The sequence below is a fragment of the Alligator mississippiensis genome, chromosome 7, assembly GCF_030867095.1.
Source record: "Alligator mississippiensis isolate rAllMis1 chromosome 7, rAllMis1, whole genome shotgun sequence".
In the NCBI taxonomy this organism is placed as follows: Eukaryota; Metazoa; Chordata; order Crocodylia; family Alligatoridae; genus Alligator; species Alligator mississippiensis.
The window spans coordinates 55,666,263-55,679,585 of NC_081830.1; the positions used below are offsets into that span (position 1 = coordinate 55,666,263).

The window sequence follows — 13,323 nt, forward strand, 5'->3', positions numbered from 1 at the left end:
GTAGGTTAGATCAGTGTTTCTCAATCCATGAGTCATAACCCAAAAGTGGGTCACAAGAATATATGAAAGGGTCACAAACAAACTAAAAATGGATCAACAGGTTTTAAAAATGGATTCTCCTTTTAAAGGAGAAAAACATGGGAAACTGTGGCAGAATTCCAGCCTGCAAGGGACAGCTTGGGGGCCCCCCCTTGCCCTACACGCTGGAGGACTGGGGCCTGGGAGCAGCAGATCCAGAGTGAGGGGCACTGGGTCGAGACTGGCCATCAATGTTTACAAATGGATCCTGGTACAAAAAAGCTTGAGAACCACTGGGTTAGACGCAGTCACATAGACCGATTTAGCATAATAAGCATTGGGTACATTTGCAATTAACACAGGAGGTGTAACACAGGAGATGAGATCAATTTGGGATTGCTTTCTTTCACGTGGTCCCAGCCACAAACTCGCATTTTTGTACAGAATGTATTGTTTTAGCAATTTAACAATTTAAATTTCATGTGTGGGTCTGGCCAAGCTTTTACAGCTATCAGGGATGGTCCTGCTTTGAGCACGAGGTTAGACTAGGTGACTTCCTGAGGTCCCTGCCAACCCTAATTTTCTATGATTATATGAAACTAAATTACACTGATCCACCTGTTGGCTACAAATGTCCAAGTCGAGATCCTTAAAATTCTAGTTTATTAGGCAGATTGAAACACTGTAATGAGTTAAATCATAAACCTTGGGGCTGGTCCCCACACACACACACATATGCACACATATACACACACACAGTAGCAAGCTACAGAGTTAGGTATACCTATCCTACAAGCACTGGAGTCTGCCGTCGATGGCCAGTTGAGGCTTCTTTCAGCGTGGTGTTATCCTCCAGAAGGGGGTTGCCGGCTGGTCCTTCTGGCTGGACAGGTCTGGTCAAGTTGGAGATCAAGAGAGCACCACTGAGGGTCACTTTTCACTGCCTTTTATCTGTCCTTGGCAGACTTTGGTGACTCCCCGGTTTTCAGGTTTGCCAAATCCAGGGGTCATTGACCCTCGTGGGACTTCCCCCCTCTCGGTGGCTACTGGATGGCATCTGTCAGCCCCAGGGGTCATCCGCATGAACGTGAAGGTTTGGAAGTCTGTTGATGAATTTTGAATAGGGCTCTGGGAGTGGTCGATCTGGAGATATTCAGCCCAAAAGTTGGTCCCCGGTGTTGATTAACTCAGGCCAGGGCTTCTAGCCCTTGATCAGTGACGTTTAGAGATTTCCCGGTTGTTACATTGTCTTCTATTGAGTTCTTCCGTTGGTTGATCTGCAGTGTCCCAGGTGTTAATTGCTGTCTGCTACCATGTTACACATTCATTCACTGATTCACTCACTCTTTCAGGGGCCAGCCTGATACAGGGAAGGACAGTTTGATTCCTGCCCTTGTTAACATTGTTACAATGTATAACTTACTTATGAAACTAAATACATTCAGTTGAAAGATGAAAGGTGAGGAGTATAAAATATAAGCTACCAATGCCATGGCACACAAATAGATAAAAATACCAAACTACAAGGGGAGATACAAAATGCACACATACAAATTTTAAAACACAATTCCTTATCTTAAAGTGAGAGAGAGAGGAAGGAAGAAAAGGTGGAAAAAGAGAAACATATCCAAAGAGGGGAGAGCAAATGCAGGCAGGAGGAAAAGGGGGCTTTCTGCTACACACCAGCATTTTTGGATATGTTTTTACAACATAAACTAAGAGACTGAGTCCTAAAAAAATTGTGGTAGGGAGTATCCTTCAACATTTCCCGCAATCTAAGGAGCTAAAGAAGAAACTAGAGAAATATCCATCATGAATGATTAACGTACAATTGATCCTGTGCTGGGCTTAGGGGACAGAGTAGATAAGCATTCAGAGTACCTCCAAGTCCAACTTTCTATGATTCTGTGATTTTAACTTACATTATAAAACAGAGCCCCAGCAATATTAATATTATATTCAAAATATAGTCTTGTGACACTCTAGCTGAAGGAGACTAATAAGCAACTGCCCAACAGTGTATTCAGAAAGTATTTGTGAAAGAGGAATTTCCAACTATCCTCTCTGCTTTTGGGGTCTCTCTTGCATCTGAAAGTTCTACATATTGTTCTAAAAATCTGTCTTTAAATATGTTGATATTAGACTATGTAAGAAGTAATTACTATTAAGAAATTACTTTTTTACCTGCATCTCACAACCTGTTGTCGTGAAGATCATGGTATTCAGTCTCAAGAAGCACACAGGAGACAAAGGCAGGAAATAAAGCTTCCTGGACATAAAGAATCTTTCCTGGAAGACATAACAATGACTATGAACTAAAGAACAAATACAAAGCTTGCTTCTTTGGCCTTGTCTTATATTTTTAAGACAGTTTCTGGCACCATGGCATACTTTACATTTATAATCTAAATCTGTGAGAAGACAATTGGTCATTTTTGCTGGGTTGTACATAATATTTAAGAGCTAAAATACTATGGTGATGAGTATGGTATAATAATACAAATAGCAGATGATTAGAATTCTAGTGATTGGATCTACAAATCTGCTTTGCACTGTTGCAAAAAGTAGCAGCACAAATTTGTGCTGCTACTATTTTTGCTGCTGCAAGAGCATGCCCCTGCATGTGGGGTTGAGCCCAATAGACACATGCAGGCATGTGTGCTTACAGAAATTCAAATAACAGCAGCACAAATTTGTGCTGGAAATTTGTGCCTCAGCACATGTGCCTGAGCATGCACTTTGGTGTGGGTCAAGTTGTGCCACTTGGAGCAAACTAACCCTGCCCAGCTCCTCCCAGTTCTGCAGCCAAGGGGAGCTAGAGGCTGAGGCCAACACCTGTGCTGGTCCCAGCTGTATAAAAAGCTGCCCTGGTGAGCAGCTCAGGACTACTTGCCCTCAGGAGGTTCTGGGAGGCAGTTGGCCACACCCCCTCCTGCTCCTGCTCCTGCTGTTGCCACCCCGCCATGAGGGAGATCCTCTGCTGCACGCCGCTGCCCCCCGAGTGGGGCCCACCACATCCCACCACACTACACCGCACCCCAGCTTCTGCACTCCTGTTCTGGCCTGTTGCCTGGCCTGCTGCCAAGCTGCAGTCAGGGGACAGCCCAGGGAGAGGGCCTGCATTACCTGAAGGACCCTCCCCCACCACCACTATCAGTACCAAAGTGTACCTTGCCTGCCCCAGCTGCATCAGACAAACCACCCCCACCTTCATCTTCACCTGGAAAACACCTGGGGTGTCTGACCTGGACAGCTGCTACCACCACTGCCGCTGCTGCTGCCACTGCTGCCTGTGCTGCCACTACCCCCTTTCCCCCCCCAGCTCAGGAGAGGGGGGTATTCCCCACTGCACTGCCTTGCACTGCCCTGCACCACACCTGCACTGGATTACTTCCTTAATGGACTATTTGCTCCTGCACTCCCTCACAGCTGCCTCACCACATCTGATTCTGTGCTTTGTTTTCTGCCTGCTGCTGAGTGCCTGGATGGAGGCCTGAGGGGCTCCTGGACTGGGCTCCAACAAATGAAGCCCCTCTACTGCTCCAGCCATCTTTTACATCTGCCTCAGCAGCCTCCCCTGTGTGTTTTGCCTTTGTGTGGTAAGTCCTATAGTCCACTCCTTGTGTCCTGTTGTTCGTTGTGTGGCTGAGTAAGCCAGCTCAAGTCTCCCCAGCCCTTCTGTGTGTGTGTCCCCTCCCCCACCTTCCTTGAGCATAGCCCGCCCAGTTTCCAGGGGGGCTGTAGCTCAGTGAGCTTCACCTCACCACCCCCACCCCACCCCCAGCCCCAGCCTGCCTCTATTGGATTTATTAGCCCTTCTGTGGTTTTTTGTTTTTCTTTTTTGGTTTCCCGCTCCCTTATGTGATGCAATGGCAGGGCAGAAGCCTTCAGGGGGGACAGACACCCCCACAGAACTTCCTGCAGCCCCCATTCTGGGGGCAGATTCCAGCCAGCCCCCTGAGAGGGTGCATGTCTCTACAACTCCCACCCCGGGGGCAGAGTCCAACCAACCCCCTCCCCCCCAGGGATAGACAAGCCCGGCCTGTAATCCCCACTGCTAGGGCAAACAAGACTCCAGTGGGGGCGGGGGGCAGAGAGTCTCCCCCAGCCAGCTCCTCCCCTCCCCCCCCAGAGGGGATCCCAAGCCCTTCAGGGGCCCATCAGGGACCCAGGGCAAGGACAATGGGAAGAGCTCCACTTCAGCCTCCACTACAGCTGGGGGTGGGAAGGGCAAGGGTCCCGACCCCTGGCCTAGACCACTAGCATCTAAGGGGACCAGGTGTGCAACACCAGCCAGCACACCCACTCAGTCTGGCCCTGGCCCTAGCTCTGGCCCCACCAAGGTGGCCCCCCAGCAAGGGCACTGCAGCTATGCACAGGTGGCTGTGGGGTGACCCTCAAGTGGTGGGACCCCCTTTCTGGCACTCACCTGCAGGCACGGGGTGAAGTGCCAGCTACCTGAGCAGGAGGACCTGCACTTTGAGACTTGGGTGCTGGCCCTGGCATGAGTGGTGGGGGCCCCAAAGTTCATGGCGGCCTCCTGCTTTCATGGCAGGGGGGCCTTTTCTTTTCCTCAGAGGCTGCTGCACAAAAGGCAATGGAGAAGGGGCTCATGGTGGAAAGCAAATACATCCCCCCTTGAGCCCCTAGAAGAGCTGGGGACCCGGGTGGTCCTCAGCTCCATCCCACCCTATATTCCCAACTGGGCCCTACTCCCCCAGCCCCAAACCCAGGGGAGGGTAATTTCTCCAGTGGTGGCCCTCCTGCTGGGGTGCCAAGACCCCAGCCTCTGCCACATGCATTTTTTCCACTGCCAGGTCATGATCCAGCTGGTGGCGGGAGCATGGCTGGAGGCTGAGGGTGCCTTGTGATTCCTTTTCAGGAGGCCCTGGTGAGGGTGTTTTATACACTGGGAGACCTGCGATGCTTCCAGTGCCATGCCCTGGGGCACTGGCATCACGAGTGTCCCATGAACCCGGCAGGGAAGGCATCCATGGGTCCCACTAGCAAGAGGGGCACCCCTGCCACCAGCACCCCAATGACACTCCACCCACAACACCCAGCTCCCCCGCGACCCCGCCCCCCAACCAAGTTTGGCAGAGTCCCAGGAAAAAATGCAGCAACCAAAGGGAGAGAAGGAGCAGAGCACCCCCACCCCTAGCCATGCCCCTGCTACAATTTCCTCACCCCCCCAACCCCTACCCTCTCCAGCTGGAGCTTGTCCACCCAAGGGCCACTCCATGGCTAAGTGGGTGCAGGTTCCCTCCAAGCACAAAGCCAAGTGGAAGGCCCAGGCGCAGCTGGTGCCCTCTGAGGTGGAAAACCAGCACCTCCCAGGACCAGCACATGGGGGTAAGGATGACCCAGATAATGCCGGTGGAGGAGGCCTTGGGGCTGCTGGCCAGTCCCAAGCAGGAGCCCATAGAGGAGACCCCCCACTCTGCAAGCCAGGGCCTGCCCCCCAAGACCATGGATGCTGAGGCTTTGGCTGACCCAATGGTAGGTCAGGTAGTAGAGCAATCCCCTTCCAATGACCTGGGGGAGATGGGGCCCCTGGGACTCACCCCATAAGTCCTGATGGGGCATATACTCTGAGGTGGGCACCGATGCTACCCCAGTGCCTGACGGGTCTCCTCCCCCCGCCTCCCAGAATAACCTTTCTACCAACCCGCCCTGTGATCCCACCCCAGAGGGGGTCGAGGTAGGGTCCCCTGACCGACAGACTGATCTTGTCAGGGACCCCACACAGACCCCAAGGGTTCCAGCTCTGCCCTGCCATCATGTGAGGTAGTCCTACCCCCACCTTCACCCCCACCCCTCTCCCAAGGGGCTGCAGAGCTCCCCTAACCCAGCCCAAGTCCGAGGTGTTAGTGGACTGGGGGGTTCAGACAGTGCCCAAGGAGCCCACTGAGCCCCAGAATGAGGAAGAGGATGCTTGAGAACCAGCAGGCTCTGTGGAACCTGCAGACCTCTCAGTCCAAGTAGTCCCCAAAGGTGAGCTACTTGCATTCCTTGACCATGACTTCACCTGGCAGTTAATCAGCAAGGTGCAGCTCACCTTGGACTGTTGGGGAGTCCTCAACACTGCAAGGGCACTGGTGGGGGAAGGCAGGGGCCCCAAGTGCTGCAAGTCTTGAATCTATAGGCAGGCCCGCAGTTTCATAGATGCCCTCTAACCCTATGGAAGGGCTGCAGAAGCCAGGAACCCCACATCAGGTGTTGTGACACGCAAGGCCCCTGATTAATTATCTGAACCACCCTTTAGCCATGAGATCATAACCCTCAATGTCTACAGCTGCAGGAAGGGTCTCTAGAGATGCCAGGTGCTCTCCTTCCTTCGAGAGGGAGGGTAACCTCTGGTATTCTTGCAGGAGACCTTGACAACTCTGGCCAACAAGTCTAGCTGGCAGCTGGAGTGAAGAGACAAGGTCTTTTTTAGTCAACTCTCAGTCACCTCTTGCAGGGTGACCAGCCTGTTCTCCCCAGGCCTGCAGCTGGAGGTTCTCCAGGACGTTCAGGTGGCACCAAGCCACCTGCTGCATCTCCAGGTCTGAGTGTAGGGGCTGGTCCTGAACTTTCTGAACATGTACACCCCTGTGAAGGATGCAGAGTTGGCGGACTTCTTCTGCCAAGCAGCCACTTACATCAGCACCCTCAACCCTTGCAAGTGCCTGGTCCTCAGTGGGGACTTTGATATCAACCCAGGTGCATGGGACCGATCAAGCAGGAAGCAGAGCCAGGCATGCTTTGGGAGATCCTGATGGAGTACTCCCTACTGGACATCTGGCACATCTGTCACCCTGATGGCCCCCCCACCTTCATCTGGAGGGGGCCATCAGGGCATGCCACTCCCAGTTGGACTACTGACCCAACCAACCCATCCCTGGGGAGTTCCCCTTGTTGTGCCAGAGGTCCTTGTTGACCCTCCTGCTGAAGAAGGAGGATCCCCATGACCTGGGAACTGGTGTCCCAGGTCCCTCCTCTGCACAGACTACAAGGTGGCAGCGAAGGCCATCTCACTGTGTGTGCAGTCCATGCTGGCAGACATGATCCATCCTGACCAGATGTACATAGTGCCCAAACAACCTGTACCTGGTTCAGGACCTCCTGGAGCTAGCGCACCAGTAGGACCTGTCTTTTGCCCTCCTGTCACTGGACCAGGAGAAGGCGTTCGACAGGGTGGATCATGGGTACCTCAAAGACATGCTGCAGACCTTCAGCTTCATTTTGTGCGGGCTCTCCAGGTGCTGTACACCTCTGCAGTGTATGGTCAAGCTCAACTGGACCCTGACGGAGCCCATCTGGTTCAGGCAAAGGGTACATCAAGGCAGCCTTCCATCAGGCCAGATGTATGCCTTGACCTTGGAGCCCTTCCTCATTCTCCTGCAGAGGCAGATGGTGGGGTTGGTGCTTGGTGGGCTGGTGGTATGCCTGGTCCTGTCAGCGTATGCCAATGACATGTTTCTCACAATCCAGGACCCAGGCAACCTGACGCGGGTGGAGGCCTGCCAGACATTGTACTCAGCAGCCTCCTCTGTCCGGGTCAACTGGGCCAAGAGCTTTGGCCTTACAGTGGGTGATGGGTGGCAGGTGGGCTCACTCCCCCTCATGCTTCGAGGGATCCGCTGGAGTGCAGGCTCACTGCTCTACCTGGGGTTCTACCTGTCCCCCACAGACTCGTTCCCACCAGAGAACTGGCACCAGCTGGAGACAAGGGTGGTGGAACAACTCCAGGCATGGGGAGGACTGCTGCAGTGTCTCTCCCTGCACAGGAGAGTGCTACTGTTGAATCAGCTGGTCCTGTCCATGCTCTGGCACTGCTTCCACACCTTGCCAGTGCCCCTCAAAGTCCTGGCTAGGCTCTAGAGATGGGCGCTGGAGTTTTTCTGGCCGGAATGGCACTGGGTCACTGCAAAGGTCCTGAGCCTCCCCTTGCGGGAGGGCAGCCAGGACCTGGTTTGCCTGCACAGCCAGGTCCTGATGTTCCGCCTTCAGGTGTTGCAGCAACTGCTATATGGTGTCAGTAGCCACATGGCATGGGGTCATCTGGGGCATGCCTTCCTCTGCCACTTCTGGGGGCTCTGATACAACTGGCAGCTCCTCAGCCTATGGGGCTTCTCCCTGCAGGACCTGTGAGGTCTGCCAGAGTTCTACCAAGATCTCATCCAGGCCTGGAGGTTGGTCTTGGCCTCCAGGTCCCCTGCAACACTTGTCCAGGGTGCTGACTTGCTCGTGGAGCCCCTCCTCTGGAATCCCCAGCTCTAGGTACCAATGCTGGAGGCACCCTAGTTGTGACAGAGGCTCGTCCTGGGTAGTGTCACCCATATCAGAGACCTCTTGGACTATGATAGGTGGGCATAGGTGGACCCCACTGTGTTAGCCCAGCACATGGGTTTATCCATGATGCATGTGACCTGCCATCTAATTCAAGAGGTGACATCTGCCTTACTTCCCGACACCTTTGCCTTTGTTAACCAGGTCCTGCATGATGGCAGTCCTCACACCCCCGTGTCCTCCAGCTGACCAGTTTGTTGTGGGGCTGGCACCTCGTATGATCTTGCAGCTCTCCCTGCTCTACCACCTGAGCTGGCTGGAGGATACCAAACCAATTCACTTTCACCATCTGTCACTACCATGTCTCACACTCGTGCACCCCTCGTGTCCCACCCAGACACCAAGTGGCAGGACCTTCTCAGTGAAGGCTTAGATGAGGCACCCGAGTGGCTGAGTCTGTACTTCACCTTCATCCCACAAGCCACTGAGGACCTTACCTGGCAGCTCCTCCATGGAGCTATCATTACGGGCATGTATGTGGTGAGCTTTATCAACACCCTGGTCTCCTGCCTCTTCTGCAGGCAGAGGGAGACCCTGGCACACATGATGCTCAATTGCACCAGGCTCCAGCCCCTCCACCTCCACCTCTGGAACCTCCTCCTGAGGTTCTGGTTGAACTTTTCCCCCACCTTTTTGTTTCTGGACACCCTATCCACAGCCCCACCAAGTCCCAGAACCTCCTGGTCAACCTCCTTCTGGCCCTGACCAAGTGGGCCCTATACATAACCAGGAGGGAGGCTCTGGCCTGGAAGGTACCCGTGGACTGCAGGGCCACTTTCCTCTCATTGGTCCACACATGCTTCCTAGCGGAGCACCACTGGGAGGCATCCACCAGCTCCTTGGATGCCTTTGAGGACCAGTGGGCGCAGCCTGGGGGGTTCTGCTCTGTGTCCCTTCTCAGGTGGGAACATTTTCACATTTTGACCCCTTGGCCCACACAACACTCCTGTCCTGTTTTCTGTCTCTGTTGTCCCCAGAATTTTGTTGTTCCATTCATCTATTAGCCCTTGTACAGTAGGAGCTAATAGTTAGCTGGGTGGGCCTTAGGGCTCACATTAATTGAATGAACAAATAGACACATAGAGCTTCTGAGGCCCAGCCAGTTGGTATCTGGAGACACTAGTCCCTTATGCCAACTGGACTGCAGAAGCAACCCTAACCTAGAGTGGCCCCTGCACCCTCTACCCACTGCAGTAGTCTGGGAGTGAGGGCTGCTGCCTGGCTATGACCTGCTGCCACCTTTGACAGTATCCAGCCCTCTTGGACCCCCAACCTCATGTCTGCACTCCTGCCAGACCCAAGTGGGGACTGCATGGCTGCCTGGGCTGTGTTATGGGCACTGCAGCAGAGCCAACTGCTAGTGGGCCATGGCTGCACAGTTGGCCTTTGGGTGGCACTGCTATCACATCTTCTGGTGCCCTTGATTTGCCATCTGGGCACTTATCATGCAGAAGATGTGCTTGTTGCAGTGGCCCACTTTGAACTATTGAAGCATGTCCTTCTGGCCCCAAATGGCCAGGAGGTTAACTACCTTATCTGCTCTTCAGCTGGGTCCCTGGTGCTGGCCCTGGGCATGCTCCTCTCCCTGGGCCCTGCCACTTGCCTCACTAGCAGAGATACTGGTGTTCCCTGATTTAAAATTGTAGATTCTCTGATTTAAAAACATAAATTCTCTCATTAAAATACCCAAAATCTATGTTCTTCCGCGATTAAAATGAAATGCCACTAGATCTAGAGAAATCAGTTGGGCTATGTTTTATTGATATATTTACAATTTTAAAGCAATTTGGAAGCCTACCAATGCCTCTATTATCATAATAAAATGAATTCTAAATATCTATACACTTTGGTGTTTGCTTTGGGTTTTTTTATCATAGAAAATTCAGAGCTGCCCCTGCCCACTTTGTTCACTAGGATGTGGGGTGCTGAGCAGCACTGATATGCTGGTGCCCTGCCCCTACCCTTGCCGCTCATTCCCAACCTATAGCCCTACCAGTGCCCCTCACACATGACACACAGCTCTTGCCAGCCCGCAACTCGCTCCCTCCTGGCAGCAGCTTCCTCCCAGTACCAGGACATGAATCCAGCTGCAGCTGTCCCACCTGCTACTTTGTGGTTCTGACCAGTGCCAGCCCTTATTGTTCTGCTCCCTGCATCCGTGCCCAGGCCCCAGCGATCCCCATGCCGTTCCCAGGAAACCCTTGACTGGGGCTCAGGGACTGGGCTGGGCAAGCCCCTTCCCTTCCAGGCTAGCCTTCCCCTGGACAGGCTGCTCTAGGGGAGCAGGGGGGCTCTAAGCCCAGCTCTGGCAGCCTCTCCTACTTGGAGCACTCCCCCATCCCCAACCCCTATTTCTCTCTCACATACCCTGCTGCCAACTCCACACATACCCACAACCCATCTCACACACTGGGATTGCATATCCCAGCACCCGTGTGAGCCCAGGGCAGAGTTGCAGTGTGGCAGTTGCCCCTGTAGCTGTGGCTCCTGCCAGTAGGTCCTGTCCTGTCTGGGGGCTTGGCACGCAGGGTGTGAGATTTGTGGGGGGACGTGGGGTTTGGGGGGGAAGGAATGGGGGTGGATTTGTGGGTGGGTGTAGGGTTTATGGGGGTGAGGTGGGGCTTGGGCAGAGGTTTGGGGGTGGGGTTTGGGGGTGGATTGTAGAGGGGGTTTGTGGGTGTGAGATTTGTGGGTGGGTATGTGGGTGGTGGGTCTGTGGGGGTGGCACACAGGGTACATGGAGGCAGGAACTAGCCTGGCCCAAGGTCACATGGTTTCTGCGTACAGTGCCAGGAGCCACCGGTGGCAGCAAGAGCAGCCCGGCACTGGTTGAGGGTGCACACCAGTGGTTAGGCCAGCACAACGTACAGCTGCCGGGCTGGAGGTGGTGCCATGCCACCAGAGGTCTCCACCAGCAGCAGGCCACAATCGCCCCAATGGCCACTGCTACTGCTGCTGCAGGAGGGCAGTGTACCATGCGTGGGGTGGGCAGGGAAACCACCCCTCCTGAGCAGCCCCTCCCCACTCCCACAGTTCTCCCCTACCCCCAGTCCCTGCTTACCTGGGACAAAGCCTGGGTCTGAGGCACCGCTGCAGCTTTGCCCTGCTCCTATTTGCCCCAGCACACTGAGGCAGTGTGCTGGAGCTGCGGGGGCACAGGGCAGCCATAAAGATGCTCTAGCTGGGTGCTACAGATCTCCTTGGAGGACCCAGTCTCTGGTTACTTCTGGGCACGCTCTAGGAGAGAGTGTGCCCAGAAGACAGAGAAGCAGCATAATGTGGTTACTACTTTCTGAGCCTGATGCTCCAGCCAGTTTTTTATCCACCTTACAGTCCATTCATCCAGCCTGTACTTCCTTAGCTTGTCTGTAAGAATGTTGTGGGAGACAGTATCAAAAGCCTTGCTAAAATCAAGGTATACCACATCCACCAGTCTCCCTGCATCCGCAGAGCCAGTCATCTCACCATAGAACACAAGTTGGTCAGGAATGACTTGCTCCTGGTGAATCCATGCTGACTGTTCCTAATCACCTTTTCCTCTTCCAAGTGCTTAGAAATGGATTCCTTGATGATCTGCTCCATGATTTTTCCAGGTACTGAGGTGAGGCTGACTGGTCTGTAGTTCCCTGGATCTTCCTTTTTCTCTTTCTTTAATATGGGCACTATGTTTGCCCTTTTCCAATCATCTGGGAACTGCCGATTGACATGAGTTTTCAAAGATGATGGCTAATGGCTCTATAATCACATCAGTCAACTCCCTCAGCATCCTCAGGTGCATTTCATCCAGCCCCATAAACTTGTACACGTCCAGCTTTTGCAGCACTGCCTCTCCATACTCCTATTCCAGCCAAGAAAAATCAGCTTTCTTACTTAAGATGTGCACCCTAGTTTTGGAGGTCTGAATTTTGGGGGCAAAGTACATGTGATATTCAAGCAATTATGGTACTGACTGAGCATGTCTACATGTACCCATTTTAAGCAGGATTTGCCTAAAATCACCATTTTAAGGTGCATTAAAGGCATGTATTCACACGTGTGTCCTTAATATGCCTTAAAAATGGCGATTTTAAGCTAATCCTGCCTAAATTTGGTATCTGCATAAAGAATTTGTTAATGCACATTAACATGTCTGCATGTGGGCTAATGTGACTTAGTTAATCACACCGAAAATAATGAAGTTAATGCACCTTAATGTGTGTAGACACATGCCTAAATCACCTTAATGCTCCATAAGCAAAGGTGTATTAAGTTTAGGCACGCATAAATGCATGTGTAGACACACCTATTGTGTACATAGAACACATTCATACCACATTTATGTAGGTAAAAGTGGGCAGAATTCAGAGAAGAGTAAGAACAGTATTAAGAAGCTGTATGGTTGATTTAGCAAGAAAGATTAAAGAAGATTGAGAACATAATTGAAGTTTGGAAAATAACTTTCTAAAAATATTAAAGGAGGACATAAATACCACAAAAGCAAAGAATTGTTTCAAATGATATAGAAAGGTACATCAGATTTGCTGGAAGCAGTTAAGAGAGTAATGTAGCCAGAATAACAGAAATCTATCTTAACAGTGTGAGCTGTTAGATTTAGATGAGTTTTTCAACAGAAATCTCATTGCTTGCATCATTTACAATGACTAAATAAAATATTTTAAAATATGCTGTAAGAAAAATTGCTGCACTAGCAGAGGATCAACTACATGACCTATCCCATTTGTATTTGTTTTTGTGAGTGTAACATACATCAGAAGATGCACATAGAATTCTTTATTCAGTAAATATATAGCTCAATTGTGTGGGAAATTAGTTTGGATCTGTTGGAATGATTTTAATTGTAAATAAAACACAGCTTTGTTTTGAAATTAACGGGTAAGTCCCTATGGCCCATTGTAGAGAAATCCCTTTAGAAATCTAGATTACAGCACTCATGTAAGTAGATCTTGAAGAAAAAACCCAGAACTCTAAAAT

At 51.9% G+C, this 13,323-nt stretch overlaps 1 protein-coding gene across 2 annotated transcripts in view; it reads left to right on the forward strand.

The window, feature by feature from the left end:
- Positions 1-13,323, forward strand: part of FBXO36 (F-box protein 36) — a 143,555-nt gene that overhangs the window by 67,418 nt on the left and 62,814 nt on the right. The gene's annotated exons all lie outside the window — the stretch shown is intronic.